This window comes from Magnolia sinica, chromosome 9, assembly GCF_029962835.1.
Source record: "Magnolia sinica isolate HGM2019 chromosome 9, MsV1, whole genome shotgun sequence".
Classification (NCBI taxonomy): domain Eukaryota; kingdom Viridiplantae; phylum Streptophyta; class Magnoliopsida; order Magnoliales; family Magnoliaceae; genus Magnolia; species Magnolia sinica.
This window is the reverse complement of record NC_080581.1, coordinates 35,100,911-35,114,884: the sequence shown is the minus strand read 5'-3', so window position 1 is coordinate 35,114,884 and position 13,974 is coordinate 35,100,911. Positions and strand designations below refer to the sequence as shown.

At 40.3% G+C, this 13,974-nt stretch overlaps 1 pseudogene; it reads right to left on the bottom strand.

Annotated features, from left to right (window-relative positions):
- Positions 1-2,151: 2,151 nt before the first annotated feature.
- The window catches only part of LOC131254953 (uncharacterized), a 30,813-nt pseudogene continuing 18,990 nt past the window's right edge, over positions 2,152-13,974 (bottom strand).

The following is a 13,974-nucleotide window of genomic DNA, read 5'->3' as shown; positions in this document are numbered from 1 at the left end:
TGATCCCAATTTCCAATCTATTTGTCTCGGAGAATGGGACACCAACAATTCAATCAACCCTTGAGTTAAAGAGACTCTGGCATGCCCGTGCATCCTACTCACACACATTTGTATAAATGTGTGATCCAATTTGATTGAATTGAGTGCAACATCATTGAAGCAGTTCATCTACAATGAGAAGTTCACCTTTAATTGTATGTTCATGCCAATAGTTGCTTTAATCCAATGATCCCTGTAAAAAAGATAACAAACTTGGAAATTGACTATTGATAAATATTATACTTGAAAATGCCTTATCACTATGGATCATGTGGGTTCGCCTTTGAGTTTCCTGCCTTATCACTATGGATCATGTCAGGTCACCTTTGAGTGGCAGCTAGCTGTGTCAAAGCTGTGGGCCTCACTATTATGTATATGTTTTATCCACACCATCCATCCATTTTGTCAGCCCATTTTAGGGAATGGGCCAAAAAATGAGGCTGGTCCAATTCTTAGGTAGACCACACCACAGAAACAGTGTGGATTGAATGCTTACCGTTGAAATCCTTTTGGGGGCCACAGAAGTTTTAGATCAAGCTGATATTTTTGGTTTCCCCTCATCCATGTCTGTGTGACCTTATCAACGGATTAGATTTTAACTGCGGATGACCAGCTCCTATGTTCTGGCAATAATTATAGGTTATAGTGCTTCTGGTTGCATTAAGAATTACACTGATCGTGTGATCTGATCGATCCTTAATTTGCCCTCATTTTTTTTTTTTTTGTAGCCATCCTTTTCCCAAACTGTGGATGTGGTGATTACGATTGCCTAACAAAAGCAATTCTTTAAAATCATAAGCAGCCCATGATGGTCCCTAACAAATAGATGAATCAGATTGTTGATTGGACCTATTTTGTGTAGATGATCGTTACCATCCATTTTTAAGGCCATTGGTCAAATGGTTAAATTTGTTAGATCAGTGTGTTGTTTTCATGGTAGCCCATGAACTATGTGTTAGACCTACTGAACAGTCTAGATCAATGGATTGGACTGTTCAAGCGTCCAAATGCTCTTAGAGTGCTCTAAGAGCAGTGGAGCAATACACAATTCAAACAAACAAAAAAAAAAAAACACATCATCTAAACCAAACTTGGTTTTTATAAAGAAACAACATAAAAATTATAAAGCCGAGAAAGTAACAAAAAAAAAAAAAAAAAAAAACAGTTACAAGCTAGGATCAACCAAACATTGTGATTTTTGGGCCAAGAACCATTCGCTATAAGATACATCAAATGAAAGGTCTCAATCTCGTCCATGTACGTATGCTTGCAATGACACGGAGGCCCAAACTAAAGCGCCTCCATTTCTTTGGAGGTTCGTGAGACTTGAACCCATTATCACACACAACAGAGGCACTCTAGCATCTGTGTGGGACATCCAAGCTGTGTGGATGGGTCTCACTCCGTTTCGCAAAATGTCACATAGCTTCAGAAAGAGCTTCACTTTCCTCCGGGGAGTTTTCAGAAGGAAAAACAAAAAAAAAAAAAAAAAAGCCGTAAGCTTAAACACACACACACACACACACACACAGAGACATATATATATATATATATATATATATATATATATATATATATATATATATATATATATATATATATATATATAGATATATATATAGTAAAAAAAGAGTTGTACATCACGTGGCACGGCGGTTCTTACCATGGTCACGATCCGCATACGTCACTACTAATCTTTACAACAAGCCCAGCATCAACATCAACATCAACATCATCATCACCATCACCATCACCATCATTTAAGCCTTATCCCAATTAATTGGGGTGACTACATGAATCATGCTCCGTCATTTCACTATCAATAGCCATACCTTCAATTAGGCTGCAGGTCATTGGGTCTTTTCTTATTAACTTCATCCATATCCTTTTGGACTTCCTCTTACCCTTTTATAGCCTTCAACTTGCACCAACTCACTCCTAAACGGCATAGTTCTTGGTCTCTGTTGCACAGGACAGAACCATCTAAATTCATCCTCATTTCAGCTACACTCCATTGCTAAAAATACCCTTAGTTCATCTCTTGGAGGTTATCCATGTTTGCTATGTTGTCTATACCCCAAAAATCCAAATAACAGTTTATATACACATCCATGCACATAGCAGCCAGGTAGTACTATATTCATAGAGATGTTACAAAAATCATAGCACATAGTCACATGTCTCTAATGTTAGCATGAATAAAAAAATAAAACTATAAAACAGCCAAATTAATTACATTGCATGCCCCTATAAAAGCAAAGATCAAAAGAAGAAAAAGTAATATAATCCCTAGGAGCTAAAAGAATTCATTGACCAAACTTCAACAACAGCCAATCCTTCCGATCATCAGGCTGCATTGCTAGAAATGTCCTCACTTTCTTTACATCCTCGAAGAGCTCAAAAGATTTCAAATAGACGGTGCTGTCAAGGTCCGGAATATCTTTGAGTGCATGGATACACTTCTCCTGTAGCCCAGAATTATAGTCCTCTCTCCGCTATGAGTTTCATAGCACTTGCCATTTCCTCAAAGGCACGAGTTAAAGGATCATCAGAGGTCCCCTGCCATCTCCTACACTTTAGCAAGGTTGATTGCATCTCACACTCGCACTGACATTTTGTCCGTGTATTAGTCCACTGTAATTCATCACTCGACTGTGATGAGTCATGTGTATCATCCAATTCCGCATCTTTGCCAACAGACATATATTGAGAAACAAAGGCCGGTTCTGTAGCATCAGTCGGAGTAAACTTCATATGGCCTTCATTGATATCAATGATCCCACCATTGTACTTTACATCTGCAGTAGTATCGTGAAATATTCTGCAGAGGGCATCGTAGTCTGGTTGAGTTTGTCTTCTGTAGTTATCTGCCTTGGGGTGTGTCTGCATATAACATATGTTAGGCGCATGGTATTCTCAATCACTCTATAATGGATAGTTATCACACCTATCGTGAACATACCATGATAAAAGAATCCCAAAAAGAATCCTCAGCAGTCACCATCTGTTTGTTTGGGTCCCAACTAAAGCCAGTCTGCTCAATAATGTCCTTCAGAATTCCCCACTGTTTTCGGAGTTTCTTATGCCGATTTTGTAAGATATCTTTGTCAAGTTGAAGATTGAATTTCTGATTCAACAATTTTATCATCTCTTTCCATGCAGCTCTGGTGAATGATTTATCTCGCTTGTTGCCTTTTTGCACCTGATCCAGCATAAGCTCAGTAAAGTACCGCTCCATAGCCAATGTCCAGTTTGTTCTTGATCTTTCGGGTTGCATCTGTTGCTCCTGACTTTCCACTCCTTTGTCTACAAGTCAAGTACAGCATCAAATATGAAAGGAATTTTGCAGTTGATCAGTGAATTCATCTACTTTTATTAAGGATTCATGGTTGAAAGCAAAAAGGAGAAGATGAAAAGAGCTCAGAAGCCAATCTTGCTTTGCAGACATGCTGAAGGATGCTTTCAAGTTTCCAAAAAAAAAAAAACAAAATGCAACTTACAGACCATAAACAAATAACACAAAAAAGATAAATCAAAATGTGAATACATCAGGATATTGCATGTGAATGAAGATCATGCCCCTCCATGCAGCGAGGGGCGCATCAAGGCCCATCCCACATGGAGGGTGAAGATGGACACACTTGTGACAGATACGGAATCTGATTGGACTGGGCCCACAAATAAAATCGGCTAGTCTTAGAAATCCATATATAAATAGGTAGTACATTTTAAGTCTTCTATAAGCAACCATACAGCATGTGTTGCAGGCTTGCAGCATGGTACATACATTCGGTAGGTGAACAAGGGTTCATACAGTGATAATTTTATTGGACGGTTTTTTCCACAAATACACTAGAAATCCTGAGCCACATGCTCATTTTCTAACACAAGGAGTGATAAACAAAGGAGTAAGTGAAAGAAACATTGTAGAATGAAGATTTAAATGATTTAATTTCATTGCATTTGAGAGAGGGGAAGTCCCTTAAAAATTGTGGATTATAATTACATGACTTTAATATGGTAGCCATAAGGTATAGTTTTTATAATAGATATAAGACCCATATGGTACACCGAAAAAGATGATTTCAGAGATGACCTCACTTGAATCATCAAGATCGAACTGAGTCCAACAAATCTCCCAGCACCACTCTAGCACAGACAGGTAGTGTGCTCTTCATGTTGCCTCCCATGGTAGTGTAGACACCCACTCTGATTGGAACACCGAATCAGTGAAATAAGTTGTCAATTTAGGCCTAGAATGTAGAATCAATAAAGGGCCACAGCTTGAGGGTTACAGCACCCTGCTTTTAGACAGATATAAAAAAAGATCCACCAGTGTAGCCGCAACTTCTGGGAGGATCCATTTTTATCCATCCACTCTGGCTGCAACAGCAGCATGGACAGCAGTTCAGATGCAACTTCTGCAAGGAAATTATCCCTTGATTCTTATCCATTCCACAATATTCATCGATATTATGGTTGATTATCGACATTTTCGTTGCAGCCAATATTATCGGCAATAACTCGTCAATTTCTGGAAGAGAAAATATTGGCCTAGTGATACCGATATTAGCACCAATAATATCAAGATGTCAGCGATATTACAAACACTGCATGTTATGACGTATGAGTATTCCATTTATGAATAAAGTTTTGAGAGAATGTGGCTGTTTTCCATTTGTATAGGTTGCCTGATTAAGTTTCAGAGAACGCAAAACCCTGAAATTAACATAATATCAAGCATAAAAAGTTGTTCCACCTCTGAATGAATCCAAGGCTCTACCTTTAGGTGGAGTGAATTTCTGATGGTGTTCATCAATGTCGATGCCTGTGCAGTGATACATTCCATCTGCATTAGTATCCTGAAATATTGTGCATAGGGCAACACAGTCTGGCTGACTTTGTCTTCTGTGATCCTTTTGCCTTGGGGCGTGCCTGCATAAAAAATATGTTAGGCACTTGGTAGTCTCATTTTCTCTATCATGTGTCACTATTTTGAAGCACTGTGAAATTACCATGATATAAGCATCCCAAACAGGATCCTCAGCTGTGATCATCTGTTTGTCCGGGTCCCAACTAAAGCCATTCTGCTCAATAATGTCCTTCAATACTATCCACTGTCTCCGGAATGTCTTGTGCCGGTTTTTCAAAATATCCCTGTCAAGTTGAAGGCTGAAACTTTGATTCAACAATTCTGTCATCTCATTCCACGCAGACTTGGTGAATGTTTGATGTTGCTTGTGTTAGACACCTCACATACCTTGTATATCTTGTTTCTATAGGTAGGGGATTCTGCATTTACTACTTTCCTTGTATAGATGGTTGTAATCTCTATATATTCAACCCCATTGGGTTGTCTCAAACACACAGAAAATCTTCTGCATCTTTCAGTTTTCATGGTATTAAAGCGAGGTTGATCCGAAACCGTCCCTGCATCGTCCGTTCATCACCTCTGCTGCGTCTAGCAAGTGCCTCTGCTCATCCGACCGCCCCTGCGTCGTCCGGCCGCCTAAACCACGCCGTCCGACTGCCCCTGCTGCATCGTCCGGCCATCCCTGCTGTGTTCGGTCATTGTTCCTGCTCATCCGACCTCCCCTGCGTCGTCCGGCTATCCCTGTTGCGTCATCCTGCGACCCTTCTACTTCAGATCTACTCGTCCGACCCTGCTACATCGTCCGGTCGTCCGTACTCGCCTCTGCTCACCTCTACGCCTCTGTCCCTGTGCTCCTCTGTTCATCCCTGCTCGTCCAGCCAGCCCTTGCTCGTCCGGCAGCCCCTGCTCGGCCTCTGCTCGTCCAAATCCAGATTCAGATCCGACGCACTCTGCTCGTCCAGATCCTGTTCATCGAGATTCAACCTCTGCTCATCCAGATCTAGATCCAGATCCCTTGCTGTACGGTACATCTGAAACTTTCTTCTGTGTATTCCATTACTTTAGATCAATCAATGGATAAGGACTCATCACGTACAGAAGCCCCACGTTATAGTTTTGATGGTACCAACTATTCTCTATAGGCCATCCATTTTAAGAACTTCCTCAAGGGTCGTGGTTTGTGGGGACTACTGGATGGATCTGTTACTATCCCCACAGATGCCGCCAAATTAGATGATTGAGAAATAAACAATGGACGGATTATTACCTGGATTCTCGATTCGGTCGATCGGTCCATTGCTGTTGGACTCACGCCTCATCGCACTGCTAAGGCGATGTGGGAACATCTCCAGTCGATTTATCAACAGAGTAATGCGGCCCGGTTATACCGTCTGGAACAGGATCTTGTTACCCTTACTCAGGGTAACAACAGTATTCAATCATTTTACTCTAAAATTGTCACAATTTGGACAGAAATGACTATGATGGATCTAACATTTCCTCATGACTTTAAAATACTCCAAGCTATTCGCGAGAGTGCGCAAGTTCGTTAATTCTTTATGAAGCTACGTCCGGAATTTGAGCATTGTCGGGCTGCTCTCTTGAACCGTAGCCCTACTCCTTCATTGAATTCGGTTATTAATGATTTATTGGCTAAGGAACAACGACTGAAATTTTTCTCAACTCCGGGCTCATCTGATATGGTGCTTGCTATGTCCACAACTCTACCAACACGTGGTTCTGGTTCCTCTCCCTTGACTTGTCGCGGGTGCAACAAGGTAGGTCATATTGTCGCTTAATGCAAGGAATGGTGTGCTTATTGTCGACGGACTGGTCATAGTATTCAGGACTGCCGTACACGAGCTTATGCATCTTCTTTCGGCCGTGGACGTGGTAGCCGTGGTCGTGGCCGTGGTCATGCTCTTTCTACTACGGCTGCCACTATTTCTTCTGAGCCATCTGTTAGTGAGTCTGCATCTACTACTTCTGCTGAAGGTCTTTCATCTCCATTGACTCCTGCGATGCTCCAACAAATTGTTCAGGCCCTTTTTGCCGCCGGTATGTCAGGTATATTCCCATCTTTTACATGGTTCTTCGATTCGGGTGCTTCCAATCATATGACCGGTGATATATCCCATCTTCGTGACATTAGTCTCTATACCGGCAATCAGGCTATTTCTACTGCAGATGGCACTAGACTACCTATTCAGTCCGTTGGCTCATTAACTTTCTCTCCTTCTGCTCATCGCCAGTTCACTCTTCGTGATGTGTTTCATGTCCTTAACCTCTCCTCCAATTTAATTTCAGTTGGTCAACTCACTTCCAATAACTGCTTAGTCATATTTCTTCCCAACTGTTGTTTTGTGCAGGATCTGGCAACAAGGAAGGTACTTGGGAAGGGTAGGCGGCATGGTTGTCTGTACGTGCTTTACTTTGATCAATCTGTTACCCCGGTTCGTTGTTTCTTTTCTCTATCTTCATCAGATATTACTTCAGCAAATAAAATGTGAAAACTGTGGCACTTTCGCCTGGGTCATCCACATTCGGATCGGTTACTTCAGTTAATTTCATCTGACATGTTAGGGAATATTTCTCTTAATAAAAATGATTTGGATTATTCTTGTTCTTCCTGTTGTCTTTCAAAAAGTAAGTGTATTCCCTTTTCTTTAAGTACTACAAAATCATCTTCTATATTTGAACTTGTGCATACAGATGTCTGGGGTCCATCACCAATTATGTCCCTCTCTGGGTTACGATACTATGTTATATTTATTGATGACTTCACACGGTACACTTGGATTTACTTTCTGCAATCAAAGTCACAGGTTTTTGAAAAATTCAAGTTATTTTACTCTATGGTGGAGACTCAGTTTCGGGTTCCAGTTCAAACTCTCCGCTCTGACTCAGGGGGGGAATATCTCTCAACCGAATTTCGTACCTTTCTTCAAGGTCATGGGATTATTCATCAGACCACCTGTTCTGATACTCCCCAATAAAATGGGGTGGCTGAACGAAAAAATCATCTTATTGTTGAAACTGCCAACACTGTGATGACAGCTATGAGTGTTCCTCGTTCTTTTTGGGCGGAAGCCATGTTACATTCAATCTACTTGATTAACCGGATGCCAACCAAAGTTCTGAATGGTAAATCTCCCTACTTTGTTCTCATCGGCTTACCTCCTGCATATTCCACACTCCGTGTGTTTGGTTGTATTTGTTATGTTCACCTGGTTTCACGTGAACGTAATAAACTATCTCCAAAATTGGTCAAATATATGTATTTGGGATTTGGAAAAACTCAAAAGGTTTTCGATGTTATGATCCTGTTTCTCGTCGTGTTCGGGTTTCACGACATGTTGTTTTTCTTGAACATATTGCCTTTCATTCATCTCTTCCTCCTCCGCACACTCCAAACTCTTCTAGTCTAACCACCTTTCCTGAAATTCCGTTTGTCTCGAGTACTCTCCCTCGTCCATTGCAGGTATACTCACGTTGACCACGTACAGATCCACCACCTATTACTCAACCCGAACCTACTATACCTGTTGCGGATCCTAAACCTACCTCGATACGTCGTTCTACTCGTGAACATCGAGCGCCTGATCGCTTGATATGCTCTATATTTACCATGAATGCTACTCTGGATACTGTTTCTATTCCTACTTCATATTCTCAGGCAGCCACTCATGATTGTTGGAAGAAGGCTATGGCAGAAGAACTTGCGGCATTGGATGATAACCATACGTGGGAGATTGTCCCTCGACCCGCTGACCAACAGCTAATTGGTAGCAAATGGATTTATTCTGTAAAGCTCAAGTCTGATGGATCATTGGATCGATACAAGGCTCGACTTGTCGCTCAGGGATACAAACAGGAATACGAAATTGATTACGATGAGACTTTCGCTCTTATGGCCAAGTTGAAAATTGTTCGTACTCTTCTGGCTATATCTTCTGTTCGCTCATGGCCACTCTCTCAGATGGATGTGAAAAATGCCTTTCTTCATGGAGACCTCCAAGAAACCGTATATTTGAAACCTCCTCCTATCTCTTTAATTCCTGACAATAAGGTATGTCGCCTAAAGAAAGCCCTGTACGGCCTCAAACAGGCATCGCGGGCATGGTTCCAACGCTTCCACAATGTGGTTATGGGTGCTGGCTTTACTCAAAGTGGTCATGACCCATCCTTATTTTTGCACACCACTACTCACGGCATTGTTATTGTTCTAGTTTATGTTGATGACCTCCTACTGACTGGTAGCGATGCTACTGGCATTTCGGCTTTAAAGGACGTTCTGCAATCATCATTCAAGATAAAAGACCTCGGCCATCTAACATATTTTCTTGGACTTGAATTTTCACGTTCCAACCGTGGAATTCTGGTCAGCCAGCGTAAATATACTAAGGATCTTCTCACCTTAGCATCACTGACGAATCAGAAGATGGTTCAGACTCCTTTAGAACTTAACGTTCACTATGGTTGTGATGATGGTGATTTACTTGCACAGCCCCATTTATACCGCCGACTGGTTGGGAGTCTGGTTTACTTAACTATGACTCGCCTTGATATTGCCTACGCTGTCCAAGTCGTCAGTCAGTTTGTTTCTGCTCCTCGGACTCTTCATATGACTGCAGTGTTGCGCATCCTACGGTACCTTCGTGGAACTCTAGATCGATCTCTGTTCTTCTCCTCCACGGCGACTCTAGACCTTCGTGCTTATTCGGATGCTGATTGGGTCGGATGCGCTCTCACGCGAAGATCTACCACTGGCTTCTGTGTTTTTCTCGGCACTTCTCTCATCTCTTGGAAGTGTAAGAAACAGGCCACTGTTTTCAAATCGAGTACAGAAGCCGAGTATTGGGTGATGTCCGCTGCGTGTAGTGAGCTTGTCTGGTTATGTGGACTTATTTCAGACTTGAGCAGTCCTCTACAAAATCCTACTCCACTCCATGTCGATAATCTCAGTGCCATTCAGATCGCCTCTAACCCAGTTTTTCATGAACAAACGAAGCATATTGAAGTTGACTGTCACTTTATTCGTGAGAAATTTCAGTCTGGGCTCATTTCTCTTCCACATGTGGCATCCCATGATCAGATTGCTGACATTCTCACCAAATCCCTCACGTCTGCACGTCACTCGTTTCTTGTTGGCAAACTATTACTTGTCGATGACCAGCATTAGTTTGAGGGGGGATGTTAGACACCTCACATACCTTGTATATCTTGTTTCTATAGGTAGGGGATTCTGCGTTTACTACTTTCCTTGTATAGATGGTTGTAATCTCTATATATTCAACCTCCTTGGGTTGTCTCAAACACACAGAAAATCTTCTGCATCTCTCAGTTTTCAGCTTGTTGCCTTTTTGTATCGCTCCATAGGCAGTGTCCATTTCGTTCTTGATCATTCGGATTGTCTTTATTGCTCTTGATTTTCCATGCACACATGTAGAAGTCAACATGTTCACCATCAAGCTCAAAACATAAAAAAAGGAAGTTTGTAGTTCGTGTTTGTATTCAATTTTCTTTTATTCAAGTTCCATTCTTGATCCCCAAAAAGAAAGGGAACAAAAAACTCAGAAGCCTCAGATTTCAGACTAGCTAAAATTTTGAGTCGTCATCGTCATCATCATCACAATTTCATAAACATCACAAACAACACAGAAAGATAAGATTAAAATGCAACACCATCAAAATTTCACATCTGAAATGAAGACTGAAGCCCTTAGTGTGGATAAGTGGCTCCAAAAACTCAAATTGAGTTTCTAAACATTGGCTCGAAAGAAAAGGGTAATAATATAATTGAATATGCAAGTAATATAAATAAAACGATAAAATCTAATAAAATCCATTTATCAACCTTTAAACACAAATGAATGTCCAAGTAATATTGCTCATGCTACTGCTTCATCATGCATTAAGGACCTGTTTGGTTTTCCTACTTACCGTCAATCGGCTGTAAAGAAGTAATAATGACTTCTGACAGGTGTTTGAAAATAGCCGGATTTCGACGCAATACTGTAGCGTTAGAAATGGCAGTATTTCGGTGTAAAGCAGCCACCCGAAACAACGTCTTTGCAGGTAATCAAAGATGAGATATCGTTGCAGTAAACCTAACACCATTCATAAGTGTGGTCCGCAGGAGCACAGCAGCACGAATGTCCGTCCATACAAGACTTAAAAGGATATTTTCCACCATTGCGTCGTCTTCACCAAGGCACCGAACCAGCATTCGAGCGCATTCTCACTCTAATAAGGTAAGACAACGACGGTCAGATACTTTCATTGGTATCTCATCTCTTCGTATTAGTTCTCATATGGTGTGTCGTTATTTGAAATCCCTTAATTCAATTCCTGTTTCTTCCCTGTTTCCATGCTCGACAGGTAAGGGGTTCGAGCTTGTCTATAAGGTGCTCATCGGCAGATTCCGCAGCATCTCCAAACAATAGCAGGTAGTTATAGAGGGATGTTGTGTTCTTTACCGCGATTCGATTCATCTTCTTCCCTGATGGTTTTCATGTATTGCATGTTCTTCCAATGTTCCCGGCTTGCATGTTATTGCAAGTTTCTTGTCTTGCATGATATTACAATTTACATGCCTTGCATGTCATTGGAAAATCGTGTATTCCATTTTATGACTTCTTTACCCTTATTACGGTACCTGTTTCTTCTCTCCTACAGCAGTTTTCTCTGCCGGAAGATCGCAACATCTTCCCCATAACCTACGCCAACTCCACAACAGGTAAGAAATCATCATTTCTTCTATGTCAGTAGTCAGTAAATATGGGTAGAACTGTTGCGGTTACTGGAAAAAGAACAGGTATTTTGGTGTTGTGCATGTGGTCGGGCATATGTGGCCCACCTGATGACATTGATGTTGTGTGAAACATATGTGGGCCATCTAATGGCGATTTGATTTTCTTTGCAACATATGTGGCCCACCAAGATGGCTTTGAAGCTATCCTCGCAATGCCATCAAATGGGTTGCCAAAGAACCAACGTCTTCATCCTTCACAGCCGAATGCACCTTGTTCTTCTTCTTCTTCTTCTTTGACTATCAATGTGTTGCTGGTAAATATACAGTTTCATCAGAGGGCTTCGGATTGTTCTCATTCCTTGAATATCCAAATCTCGGTTGTTGGCAGTCTCTTTTCCTTGCATTTTTGCCAGGCCAAGAGGCCTATCGGACTGTTGGTTAGATGTGAATGTACCTATCAATCGTGTGATTTCTCGAACGTGTTATCATCAGGTGCGCAGCACCGACTGTGGAACGTTGTTCTGTTTTTTCTTGGCCCACTTGATGACCAGAGTCACTTGATGATCATACCTGTGTATGCAAGGCACGGCCCACCTGACCAACACCCTGAATTTCGTGTAGAATAGGAAAATAAATAGTGATCTTGGATCAAGCAATGGATTGAGATTGGATTCCAATGAACCATTAGGTCAATCCCTGCATTGTGAGTTGCATTCACACCCAAAGCTTCCAAGTAATTGCAAAAGCCCTTAACCCGCAAATGACAATTTACATTGTTCTGAACACCCAAATGCTAATGTGTGTTAAAACTTCATAGATTCCAAAATATTCGTACTATATAGACAGGATTTCTCCATGGGCATTAGCTGATGTCTATCCATCAAGAAGGTCCACATAACAGTTGGGCCTCCGGCGTTTATGCTTGATAGGCTTGGTGTCTTATAAAATGGTGATATTGAATTGTGTTTAACTTGATATCCTGTTTTTGTTGTGAAAGGTACTTTGATCGTTTTCTAATCAGATATTTAACAGTATTTGATATACCATCTATTATAAAGAAGAAATCTTTTGAAATGGAGACTGTAATCCTACTATGTTTCTGTCACAAATGCATGCCTCCAGATTCAATTTTTGCATGTATTTAACTTTAGCCATAAAGCAGTTGTGATGTTTGATGGATGACTTGGTAATTATGAAAATTAAAATCGAAGTCTTAATTAACAATTTACACAACTTGCTATCTACTGTTTTGATTGACTCTATAGGTTGTTCTGTTTGAAAAAAATAAAAATAAAAAATTGATAGCGATTGATCAATAGATATAGGATTTGTAATTTTAATCCATAGATTGAAGAAATGTACATCTTGAAGAACATTTGAAATTATAAATCCAGATATATGGAACTGGTGCTTGATATTGATGTGGTTAATGCTGCTGACTCAGTTTCATTCGGAGTGCTATACAAGAAAACAACAAAACATGGAGGGACAAGGATGGACGGAAGAGGAAATGGCTGCTTTTGCAGCTACACTTGCTACAACAACTACAACAATTACAGTGGGGGAATATTGCAATATTATTTTATTTAAATCACCCTCGAGATTTGGGGACATTGAAAGCAAGGTGTCCCATATCGGTATCGGTTGGTGTAACGGTGCCCTCCGAAATCGATACGGATATGGGGGCGTAACGGCAATACGGGGGCGTAACGGCCCGTAACGGCGTAAAAATTTTTTTCTAAAAAAATATGGATTAAATCCGGAATATTCTAAGCATTCCAAATATGCATTCATTTATAAATTGGAACATGTTTATGGTAGTGTAACGGTTCACTCTTTAATGAGAAGTTGTATCGGACTGTCTGATTAATTTATGAATCAGATAACCTGAATTTAACTACAAAATTTATATATTTAATTTTCTAACTATCTACTATCAATGATAGATATATTATAATGAATGTAATATGAAAATATCTTACATTTAGGTGTTTGCAATTATTTTTGAGGGCCAAAATTCATGCGTAAATAGAAAAAAATATAAAATGGCACCCCAAATATGTAAAATGCACATTAACATGTTCTACTATGATTAACACATCATATGGCATCATTAAAATAGCAAAAGAATCATTAAAAAATGATTTTTCGAATTTTCCAGAAAAGGGCCAAAATAAATGCGTAAATAGAAAAAGATATTTTAAAAAAATATAAAATGGCACCCCAAATATGCAAAATATACATTAACATGTTCTACTATGATTAACACATCATATGATATCATTAAAACAGCAAAAGAATCATTAAA